This window comes from Hordeum vulgare, chromosome 5H (genome assembly GCF_904849725.1).
Source record: "Hordeum vulgare subsp. vulgare chromosome 5H, MorexV3_pseudomolecules_assembly, whole genome shotgun sequence".
Taxonomy (NCBI): domain Eukaryota; kingdom Viridiplantae; phylum Streptophyta; class Magnoliopsida; order Poales; family Poaceae; genus Hordeum; species Hordeum vulgare.
The window spans coordinates 153,758,638-153,771,202 of NC_058522.1; the positions used below are offsets into that span (position 1 = coordinate 153,758,638).

Here is a 12,565-nt window from a genome sequence, read left to right on the forward strand (position 1 = left end):
TTGATCTCCTGATTTTTTCTGGGATTTTAGGGAATATATAGGCGAAAGACCTAGGGCAGAGGAGGCCCAGGGAGCCCACAAGCCTGGGAGGCGCGATCCCCTGGCCGCGCCATGAGGGCTTGTGGGGTCCCTGGTGACCCTCTGCCTTGGTTATCAAGTCTCCCGATCGTGTTCTGTTTCGGAAAAAATCTTTTCGGAAGTTTTATTCCGTTTGGACTCCGTTCAAAATTCTCCTCTAAGAAGGGTCAAAACACGGAAAAAACAGGAACTGGCACTGAGTTAATAAGTTAGTCCCAAAAAATATATAAAAGGCATACAAAACATCCAATGTTTGACAAGATAATAGCATGAAACCATCAAAAACTGTAGAAACGTTGGAGACGTATCAGATAGCCAGATGGAGCGGGAGCTCGGGTACGCCATAGATGAGCTCTAACGCGTCTAGCACACGTGTCGGAGCCATCTTGGAGTCTTGTTGCCATTATGGAGGGGCGCGGTCAGTCAAATGGAATCCTTGGTGCGCTGAGACACGCTGCCACTGCCGGACACAAGCTGTAAGAGGAAGACAATGTGCAGAGTGTCATTAATACATGCAGCGAGTGTGTTTTTGAAAGCTTGAATTAAATAAATGCTATTTCGGTAAAAATAGTTCCTAGTCCTATACACATGGCATGATCATTGGGCAAGGGTTTGGATCAAGGAGTTGAGTCTAGAGAGTAGTAGGAACTTTGTGATTTAAAACACAAGCAAACAACAATCACATCAAGTATCACAAGCACTCGAAAAATTATAATTGGTCCTAAATTTTTAGATATGTTAATTTAGTCAGGAGAGTCAAAACACAGGGTGTGACATACCTACCCCCTTACAAATATCTCGACCGTGAGATTCCTAGGCTAGGCGTTGGAGAGATACAGAACTTTGGGTCGGAGGCAGTATTCACGTTCCCATGTTGCTCCTTCTTTGATGTGGTTGCTTCTACGTGTCCTGAAGTGCTTAATGATACAGCTTCGAATGCTTTGCTCTACTTCATCTGAACATGAATGGGTTTCTTGTAGTAAGCTAGGATTGACTAAGGGTCAAGGGCTTGGTGAACTAACTTCTTGAAGGGTCTCGCTTGCATGTGTACACCAAAATCAGAATACGTGGCAAGGTAGTGTGTTTGGGTGCTAGTCCTGGGGCTGTTCACGTTCATTTGTGACACCTAGATGTCTCATGTTGGAAATGAAGGGTCAAGGTCTTTGTGTAACTACCCTCTGACAAGGATGTCCTTGATCTCCTTAAAGCAGGCGAACTACGATCGCATGTGGTCTTCATCCTTGAGGGTGTTGAAGCGCCTCGTCGTAGGCTTTTTCGTCGAGATCTTCTGCTTGAGTAAGTTGCCTAGGTATGTGATTCATTCTCCTCCGGCCGTTTGTTGTTATTGTCACGGATGCATGCTTCTGGCGTGTCTTCAGATGTTTGGTCTTCTAACCTCTTCGTAGCTTCGTGTGAAAATGCCTGGGTTGGGTCTCGCCCATAAGACTAGGCTTAAGGACACAGTGTTAGAACATGTCGTATCACCTAGGGTAGTTTTTGAGTGGTCCTAGATGAGCTGGCTACCCGAAAGTATAGACCAGTCATCCAATCTGTAAGTTCTACATCTTGGCAAACGGGGTGAATTTCCCTTTGACACGGGCTTCACCATGGTCCAGTTAGGACTCACGTCCCTGATTTGGACGAAGTGGGGGCTCTTTAGTTTCCCTAGATGTCCAAAGGCTTCATCGGCTTGAACATCAGTGCTTCTTGACATATTTGATGTGGCCGGCACATGAGCAGTGGTTGACTTCTACTGCCTCTTCCCCTTCGTCTTGGTTTCCAAACCATGGCGGTTCTTCGCCTCGTCTTGGGTAGGATTGACTTCTCATGCTTGGAGATTTCTTTGAGGAGTCCATTTTCTCAAGTTAATACCTTACTCTTGAGAGGCATGGCGATTAGTGTTCCTGGGGCTTGTCCAAACAGGACTAAGGTGTTCCTCCACTTATTGGGTGAATAAGTACGTCATCCATGATGATAAGAACATACTTCCCCATGCATCACAAAATCACACTGCTCATGAGATAGGTGAGAGGGGTAGGGGTTTGTTATGGGTGGTCACTTGCCGAGGGGTTTGTGGTCCAACATAGTCTAGTCCTTCATGTTCACGTTCCTCATAGCCATGATTGGTGGCGGTCGGGGCGGAGTATTGGCCATAGTCTAACAACTTAGAGCTATTTCCTATGGGCATTATCCGACAATTTTATGGCTCGGTGAAGCTTTGGGGTTTCAAGGAACTTAGGATGTGAGTGAACGTCTATCATCTCATCCCTAAGCACATTCCTTAGATACAAATAGTCTAGCCTCTATCTCGAAGCAAAAACTACCCTATATCATCGAAAGTACCATCTCACATAAGTCAACTCCACACCACTCATGCTAGTCAACTCCAGGTTCCAAGGGAAGGACCTAGACCAAAACATCATAAGTATGCTATAACTAGGCCCTGTGTATCCCCATGTAAGGATCCTCGGGAAAGCTTACAAGCTGTTGAGATTGAATTGAGACACTATACATCCAAGTGCTCATCTACATTATCCCATGGCCAGGCTACCGCATTCCTTTTTGAGGAAACACGTAGTGTACCAATCCAAGGTCTTGTTTCCTAACTACGATTCCAATCAAGTGGTCCATCAAACCTGTCAACCATCACTGGACCCATCACTCCTACAAATCCAATATCGATGGGATTCTACATGATCACCTAGACTCCTCATAATCCACATATCATTGCAAGGACTATGCCATAGTATACCATCCGTCTTCCAATTTCATGGCCAACTAATCTCCTAGGTCAGGCTTATTTGGATTTGTAAATCAATTCGTAAATCAATGTACTACTAGGGAAAACCCTAGTAGTAGCACTTGAAATATGCATAGCAGTGGCGCTGGGCCAAGCGCTAATGCTATCCTTCCTACGAATCCAATCAAGTGGTCCATCAAACCCGTCAACCATCACTGGACCCATCACTCCTACAAATCCAATATCGATGGGATTCTACATGATCACCTAGACTCCTCATAATCCACATATCATTGCAAGGACTATGCCATAGTATACCCTCCGTCTTCCAATTTCATGGCCAACTAATCTCCAAGGTCAGGCTTATTTGGATTCGTAAATCAATTTGTAAATCAATTCGTAAACCAATGTACTACTAGGGAAAACCCTAGAAGTAGCACTTGAAATATGCATAGCAGTAGCGTTGGGCCAAGCGCTACTGCTATCGCGCTACAACTAAACTCTAGTAGTAGCGCTGGTCCGGGCAGCGCTACTGGTAACTAATGTTAGCAGTAGCGCTTCCTTGTCCAGCGCTACTGATAACTCTTTCAAATTTTCTAATATGTTTTGCTTTGTTTTTCTGTTTTATTCTAATTTTCAAATCTTTGAATTATTTGACAATTGAATATCTAATCATCCATCCTCACTGCTCCACCGTGGATCACTCATTCCAAATCGTCTAACTTCCCGGCCGGTCACCCATCCTGTCACTGCTTCATCCCGATCACGCTTAACTTCCTTGTTCTATTTCCCCTAGTTTCCAAGTCTGCACTTGGTGTTTTCCTAACAATAGTAAGCTATCAGTTGTATTAACCCTTAGGTCTTGATGTCACATGATTAAATTGTTTGAAATCCAAATAATTATTAAAATAAACAAACTAATTAATAATAATATTGAATTTTAATTGAAAATAAAATAAGTAATAAAAAATTATTATTTTGTTATTTTTCTAAAAAAAACTTCTTTTTACCATAACTTTTTTTACATTTGGAATTTTGAGCATGTGAGAAAAGTTCACCAGGCCAGCCCCGGTGAAATCGAGTGCAAATTTTTCTCCAGTTTTTTTTGATATATTAAACTTTTTTTTTCGACGTCGTATGCAAAAGTTATGGCCGTTTTATATTTTTTTCCCTTTTTCGGTAAAATGGTCAAAATTCATATTTCAAAATATGTATACGAACTAGGCACTAAAACCTAAGTACATCTCAAAGGATTTTATTTTTTGAAGATTTTATCATTTTTTTATTTTTTGCAAAACTAAAAAGGCGGTCCACTTGGGGGTGTTAAAAAGGTGGCACCAACCGCAACTAGCAGTAGCACTACATACGAGAAAGCTTTACTACTAAGTGGGGCACTAGCAGCAGCGGTGCTGCAAAAGAATGCGCTACCGCTAAACACTTTGCAGTAGCGCTGGATTTTGGGCAACGCTGCTACACAGCTACGGTGAGTGGCATCGTCTGGTCCAACATAATAGTAGCGCGTTTTTGGTAAGCAGCGCTACTGCTAAGGTGTTAGTAGTAGCGCTTAACTCGATCAGCGCTAATGCTGATTAGCAGCAGCGTTTTCTTTTTTCCAGCGCTACTACTCAGGTCCTGCCTATAAGGTTGTTCCTAGTAGTGTCCAATTACTTCTACTTGATACCCAACTAGAAACATGGTATCATGATCGAGACCATCGAACTAAGTCTAATTTACTCTGAACCATGTTCCCTCATTCATCGTTAATACTCTATTAAGATCACCTGTTAAATCCAAATCTCATGTCCAACAAGAACTCTTACTCGCTGCCCCAAGTCACTAGGGTAACAACATCAAACAATGACTACTACTTGATAAATCCAATTTATTATAGCACCAAGAATTTTAGCTCGTGATCATAATTTTCCTATTGAATCCAAGCTTACTCTAGGAATACAAAGGTTCTGCTACTTTATCAACTTGTTCCACCAAGTTCACCTACCTTCATAAGGGTCTTACGATCCACCAAGCTCGTCTATCTATGTCCTGAAGACACCTATTAACACCACAACAAACCATTGGCTACAAATCATATATCCCAGAAAGATCCTTCCTATGACATCTGGGTTCTGGTGCTAGCTTAAGAATGAAGGATACTTGTTCACTATGGTCACTTGTTCCATAATGGGCAAATTGCTAAGCAGGGGTTATCGAAGCTCAATGGGTGCTCTGGCAAATCCGTGTATTAGACACGTGACCAGAAGTTTGAGCGGGGGAATCTTGTGAGGTTTAGGTTGATCTAGGGAGGGATTTCCCATCTCGAGGGAAAGCACAACTTCTATGGGTCGCTTCTGGTTGAGCACGTAATAGTCAACGTCTTCAGTGTTAGTTATCCATCGAAACGGACCTTTGGTGCATCTTATCTTGCTGGTCTCCACCTGTCGAGAAAGGTTTTAGAGAGAAAAGTAGCATAGAGGTGAGTGCCTAAGGGGGTGGTATAGTGCAAGTGTAATCAAACAAGTGCCGAAAGGCCAACACAAACATCATGATGAGGCAGGTGATATAGTCGCATACTTGTTTCCTAGGGCAAAATTGCGACGTATATCAATGCATAAACAAGTAAAACAAGAAACACACAATAAGGTCACATTCAAACCATTTCACGGCCTCGGCTTCACATAGGGGGGTTCACGACTCATCTGGCCCTAGGGCAAAATTCCTAGGGCAAAATTCCTCGGACTCAATAGTCATGCTTGCTTCGTGCTTTGTAGAGGAGTCCGCTCTGTCTTATGGGTCGCCTTATGGTGTTGCTATATCTCTTGTTGTTGTTTGTCGGAATGACCTGGTTTGAGCTGGAATGAGTCCTTGACGACTTCTCAGCTAGCGAGCTGTCGGCGAATGTGGTTCCTCATGGCTGTCGTCGACCTGGTCTTCTGTTGGTTTCGTAATCCTATCAATGTCTTCTTGCCTGCCAAGGCGTCGAGACTTCCAAGTGGATAACCTTTATGCAATGACATCGACAAGGCTTGATAGAGTTCGAACCTGTCAGTTACGTTGATTAAAATATCGACACCTAGAGCGAGGGATGAAGAGAACCATCTCCCTACTCACTAAGGTGAGACGGACGATGGAGAGGTTCTCATCCAGTGGTAGTGGTCAACACTACGTCGATAGTGATAGGGTCGCTTTATTAGTGATGCATACCATGATCTTGCATATTTTATGTCCTGATCATCGCAGTCCAAGGTCGCATCACTCTGGAACATGGTTGAGGGTGTAAGCATCTCGACATCCTCATTCCTCAAGAAGGTAGTTTCTTTTGGTGTCGTCTTGTCATAATGTTGCCAACCTTGTCTTCCAAGGACATGGGTGGTCGCTTGGAAAGGTTGCTTCCTTCCAAGTTACACACGAGGATTTTAATAATCTAGTGGTCACGGGCATAAGGATGCTAGCGGCCATTTCCATGTTTTGCAATAGCAAATGAGGACAGTCTAGAGAATAAGGGTGGAAGTGTGAAGGCAAAAACCTTCGCTTCCTTTGGGGATTTAGGAGAGGTGAGAAATATAGAGGGTTTTATAAGCACTTCTGAAGGGTCCAAAAAACAACTTTGTCCTAATTGACATCCATGCTAACTAAGGGCTTCCTACAGTCAAGATGGCTCTGATACCAACTCTGTGGGTACCCCAACTCGTAAGTCGTGATCTCTGAATGGACGTGCTGAACGAACACATACAAACTGAATAACAAGAGTCTTACATCGATACAAATAATTTGATACAAATAGTGACCATTACGGTCAAGTATTACATAGATAGGGTCTTGAAGGCGAACACACCAAACTCGACTAATAGCGGAAATCTTGGTTGAAAGCGTGAACCCATGCCATCACCCTTAACCTACAAGCATTCTAACTTGGAAGCGTCCTAGTTCGCAGGAATATCACCAAGATATTCTTCACCATCTCATGTTCTCTCTTACTTGGACAATGAAATAACAAGTGGCAAGCCAATGAGTACTTTGAATGTACTCGTAAGCAACCATGATGATGCACAAGGCAATAATGAAGAATGTCATAACACTAGTATGCTATTTTTGCAGAAAGAAGATTTTACCCTGGTGAAATAACATGATCAAATTACGGTATGACATGCATCACAAGGCATAGTGGTAACCCAGTGAACAGGTTATAGATATCAATAGCAACAGAGGGTCGAACATCCCATATCTACCCATCATGCCAAGTCGTCCGACTTCGCCCATCAATCAGACTAACACCATACCCCCCCCCACACACACTTGGTTATTTGAAATCTCCTGAACATAGTTTAAGCAGCACCACCCATATGTCCTTGACCATGGACACGGCTATTTGAATAGTTTTACACTCTACAGAGGTTGCTCGATGCACCCACAAGATTCGGGGAATTTCTGTGTCATCCACGACTCGCAGTCTATAACATACCCGAGGTAAGCACCCGAACAATGCCTTTCCCTTGGGACACTAAACAGAAAGTTCACTCGATTGGTACCCAGCCGTCATGTTGTATATCATACGACCCTCGCTCTAGATCGTACCATCCATGAAGGAACAAACGGTGTGCCAGGTGCATGTAAAGACATCTCATGGTCGCCATACCTGGCACGACCACGTCTCGAGGGTGGCCATGCCACTCCCTCCACTAGTAATGCGAGCTCTCTACTAGCATCGACCAAAGTAATCAACAAAGCCCCATCCCATAAAGGGGTATCGTGCTTGCACAGGTAAGGTTGGGACGGTCGACATATCTTAAATCTAATCCCGTTTTCTGAACCACACACAACTTGCCTCTGTACACCACTTCTTTATCAAGTGGTTACCTAGATCAACAAATCTCCCTCGGGCATTAGTGGCACCCGATGGGGTTTTTCAAACCATGTTTTCTTCATCCCACCATGCATAATCCCATCCCATTTGTGTAGAAACTACTAGCAACCTAACTACACCCACTTGCACAACCCTCATAGATGGTAGGGTTATTCCCAAGTGCAAGTGTCAAAAGAAACTATCTGGAACACCCTACCGAGGGGGTTACCGATTCAATGATAATCACATGCATCAGAATGGAATGATAAACATGACATGCATGAAAGTATTTTCTCACACGTGGTCGAAGGGTTTCTTTCCTGGTTCAGCAAAGTCTTCGAGGTCTTCTCATGCTCCTCGTTTATCTCCGAGTATGTACTTTGTCTACTTCATCAACTATCGTTTGAAACAACCATCGTAAGCCGCACAACAAGCAAAAACACAAAGTGCTCTATAAATAGGAGTTTGATTTTTCATGGACATCTCTAGTCATAAGAAAAATACCTAAAGCTTGTACTAATAGATTTAGATTACCACAGATTTTTGAGCGGCAGATATGGAGCCATCATTGGCCCCACAAGAAGTCTACAAAAAACCTTATATTAACAATGAGTGGAAGCACTCATTTAATTGGGCATGAATTTATAAACATTTAGGAAGTGGTTTCATTGGTTTTGGAGTTGGGATGCATTCCCTATGATTTATATAAGATGGATTAAATGGAAATAGGGGCTATTTATTTGGCCTAGAAAATATATTCCCATAGAAAAATGTTGACTAAGGCTAGAAAAATAGAACATGATTTTCTAAGTCTCTTGAAATTGGAATCACTCCATTTGGAGTTAATTTGGATGCTCTAGGGATTTTGCAAGGTGGGATTTGAAGCAGTCAAATTTGGATTTGAATATTAACACTACAGAAAGGTTCTTTGAAAAAAATGTGCAATGCACATATCTGGATATGCAATGATTTTAGATGCTCCTAGAAATATGAATCATCAAATTCATATGCCATATGAATTTGCTAGGGTTTAATTACTCTCTTTGGAAAAAAAAAGGAAAAGGCAATTACCTAGACGGGCCTAAGCCATGCAGTGGACGCAACTTAGTGTTGTAGCGTACTGGGCCAGCCGAGTTGCTGTGCCAAGCAATCAAAAGGGGCCACGCAGGAGGCGCCTTTGGGATTTACGTCTACTATGCAGGGCGACAACCAAGCGGGGCACCCGTCTCCTATTATGACTGGGCCCGACCCGCTCGATCGCTGACGACTGGGCCCCGCCAGGAAGGGCCTTCTTCCTCCTCCGCTCGAATGGAGATGACGCAGGGGAGGCGGAGCCGAGGGGCACCTGGTGCTTGCCCAGGCGGTACTGGCCTCCTCTGGCGCTGGCCCAGCCACCCTCGGGCGCAGGGGGATGGGGCGCCTCCATTCCTGCACCCTACAAACACCGGCGGTGACGACGAACTTGGATAGGGCGGCGCAGCTAGGGGAAGAGGAGATGGGGCCGAGGGGAGGATCGACATGACTCTGGGGGACTCCAGCATGGACTAGAGGGGGAAGGGAGCAACCACGTCCTCGAATTTGAGCTGTGGCCGGCGGATAAGCTGCTGGCACTCGGATAGACGCAGGGCTCGGGAGAGATATTGGGGAGGTCCGGGAGGCCATTAGGAGGGAGAGGGAGATGAATTGGGGCGCAACATGGGCTCGGGGATAGCCAAATACAGAGGGGGTGATGGGGAGGAGCTCGGGTGCACCACAGATGTGCTCTGACGTGGCGAGCACCCGCGTCACAGCCATCTTGGAGTCTTGCTGGCTTCGCAGAGGGGCACGGGCGGTCAAAGGGAATCCTCTAGCGCGCTGTGACACGCTACCGCTACCGGACACAAGCTGCAAGAAGAAGACAAGGCGTAGAGCGCCATTACTTCATGCAGCGAGCATAGTCACCACGATAAATCTTGTCCAAGGCCACCCTTTGGCTAGCACAGGGTAAAATAGCGGCTTTCATGGTAAAAGGAGAGGTAAAGAGAGGTAGTTACCCTCCAATACTTAATCATAGGCCATGGAAAAGTTACTGGAGGTAACATATGGTCACAAGATACTATGGTAGAAATTTGGAGGGAAGGGAAATATACTAGGACCAAATTTGCTTGTCCTCTAGTTTATGGCAGAAGGTGTTCGATACTGTCGAGGGGCATCTAGGGGAATCGAATGCCCACGAGTTTTACCAAATTTCTATGATTGGTAGAAATGAGGCTCGAGACCAAATTTGATATTTTTTGGAGAAGGTTTGCAATGTAGACTTGAAAAACCCAAGAAATGGGTAGAAATGGCTTTCTGCATATAAAACCATGCAAATTAATCCCCACTAATGTTCCACTTGGTGTGGTGGCGTTATTTGATTACTAGAGCATGTACAAAAAGTTTGGAATTAATTGGAGAAACTTCACAATGTAAAGTTCCCCAATTCTAGAAATTAGCAGAGAAAGTTTTGCGGGGTTTTGGACAGGTTCATCTATTTTCCTTGATGCACCACTTGATGTGGATGCATTATTGGAGCATGATAACATGTCCACGAAATTTGAGCACAATTGGAGACACTTGGCAATGTAGAGTTGCTCAAATTTTGATCTGGACAAATAGGGTTTTGGAATATTTAAGTGAAACAAATCAATTTGGATTGATATGAAACTTGGCAATATCATCACAAATATCATGTGTGAAATGCTAGAATTTTCCTGGGATTTATTGAGAATATTTGTTATGGAAATATTCCAAAAGCTTGAAATAGACAAAAAGGATTTTGAAGGGTTTTGTCCAATATTTTGAACATGACCATGTGTTGAAACTCTTATATATGGAATATATATGTCCACTGAGTTTTCCTAAATTTTCTCAAATATTTTGAAAGCAAGAATTTTTTTCCTTGATAAAAGACCATTTCTTGCCTCAGAAAAAGGTATTTAAGTGAAATAGTAAAATAGCTTTAAAATAGTAATCTTGTGGTTTTGGGAAGTTTTTTTATAATGAGATTTAAATAAAATATTTGGTGCAAAACAACTTCCCTAATTTGAGGACTTCTACTACAAATCCAAAGTTTGGGGTTTTTTGAATGCATGAATTAAATAAATGTTTTTTTGTTCAAAATAGTATTTGGTAAAAATAGTTTCTGGTCCTATACACATGGTATGATCATTGGGCAAGGGTTTGGGTTAAGGACGTGAGTCTAGAGAGTAGTAGGAACTTTGTGATATAAAACACAAGCAAACCAGCAAGCGAACAACAATCACATCAAGCATCACAAGCACTCACAAAAATTTTAATTGGTCCTAATTTCTGAGATATGTTGATTTAGTCAGAAGAGGCCCAAAACACAGGGTGTCACACACCTATCCCCCTTACAAGAATCTCGTCCCCGAAATTCCTAGGTTAGGCGTTGGACAGATACCGAACTTTGGGTCGAAGGCAGTCTTCAAGTTGCCATGTTGCTACTTCTTCGATCTGGTTGCTTTTGTGGGTCTTGAAGTGCTTAATAATACATCTTGTCATGCTTTGCTCGCCTACATCTGAATGTGAATGGGTTTTTTGCAGTAAGCTAGACTTGACTAAGGGTCAAGGGCTTGGTGAACTAAGTTCTCGCAAGGGTCTCGCCTACATGTGTACTCCAAAGTCAGAATATGTGGCAAGGTAGTGTATCTGGATGCTAATCCTGGGGTTGATCACGTTCGTTAGTGACACCTAGATGTATTAGGTTGGAATAGAAGGGTCAAGGTCTTTGTGTTACTCCCCTCCGATGGGGAAGTCCTTGATCTCCTTATTGCCGGCGAACTACGATCGCAGGTGGTATTCATCCTTGGTGGTGTTGAAGCGGGTCATCGTAGGCTTTTTTATCGAGATCTTTTGCTTGAGCAAGTTGCCCAGGTATGTGCTCCATTTGTCTCCGGTCGTTTGTCATTGTTGTTACGGACGCATTCTTCAGGTGTGTCTTCAGACGTTTGGTCCTGTAGCCTCTTTGTAGCTTCGTGTGAAAAGGCCTCGATTGGGTGTCACCCATAAGACTAGGCTTAAGTACATAGAGTTAGAACGGTTCCTATCACCTAGGGGAGGTTTTGAGGGGTCCTAGATGAGATGGCTACCCGGAAATATAGACCAGTCATCCAATCCCTATGGTGTGCAACTTGGCAAGTGGGGTGAACTTCCCTTTGACATGGGATTCACCATTGTCTAGTTAGGACTCACATCATTGATTTTGACCACGAAGGATCTCTTTAGTTTACCTAGATGTCCAAAGGCTTCATCGGCTTGAGCGTCGATGCTTCTTGGCATATTTGATGTGGCCGGCAGAGGAGCAGTGGTTGACTTCTACTGCTTTGAAATTGTGTTATATCGATTTGAGGGGGGTGAATAGGAGATTTTTAGAATTTCATCACTGAGGAAATTCTTTGTGAGGAAAGTCCTCAGTTATGAAATTAGTGCAGCGGAAATAGTGTAGGATTAGGAGTGCAAAACAACTACAGCGAAGTACTCGATGAAGTTTATGAGATTCGGTTTGCACAGTTCGCAAGTACTGAGTAAGCAGGTGAAGATTAACTCAAGTGAATAATTTTAGGTTGAGGAAATTCAGAGAAAGTCTTCACACAAATTCTTCAAACATCACAGATGAAAGTCTTCAACATACAATTGAGGAAATGACAGCGTTTAAGAAATAGAACGCATAGATCAATGAAAACAGTTGTTGCTGACCCAGTTCCAACTGATGTGATAGTTGTACGTCTCGCTCGGAGCTGCTTGGTATTGAAACCAAAGGACACACAGTCCCGGGACACACAGTCCCGGGACACACAGTCCCTACCGTATTCTCCTTGAGCTAAGGGCACACAATCCTCGCACAACACTCGTGGTAAGTCTTCATG

General features: G+C 43.5%; 1 pseudogene; it reads right to left on the minus strand.

Moving 5' to 3' along the window:
• Positions 1-343: 343 nt before the first annotated feature.
• On the minus strand, positions 344-9,320 carry LOC123399659 (annotated as a pseudogene).
• Between the last annotated feature and the right edge of the window lie 3,245 nt (positions 9,321-12,565).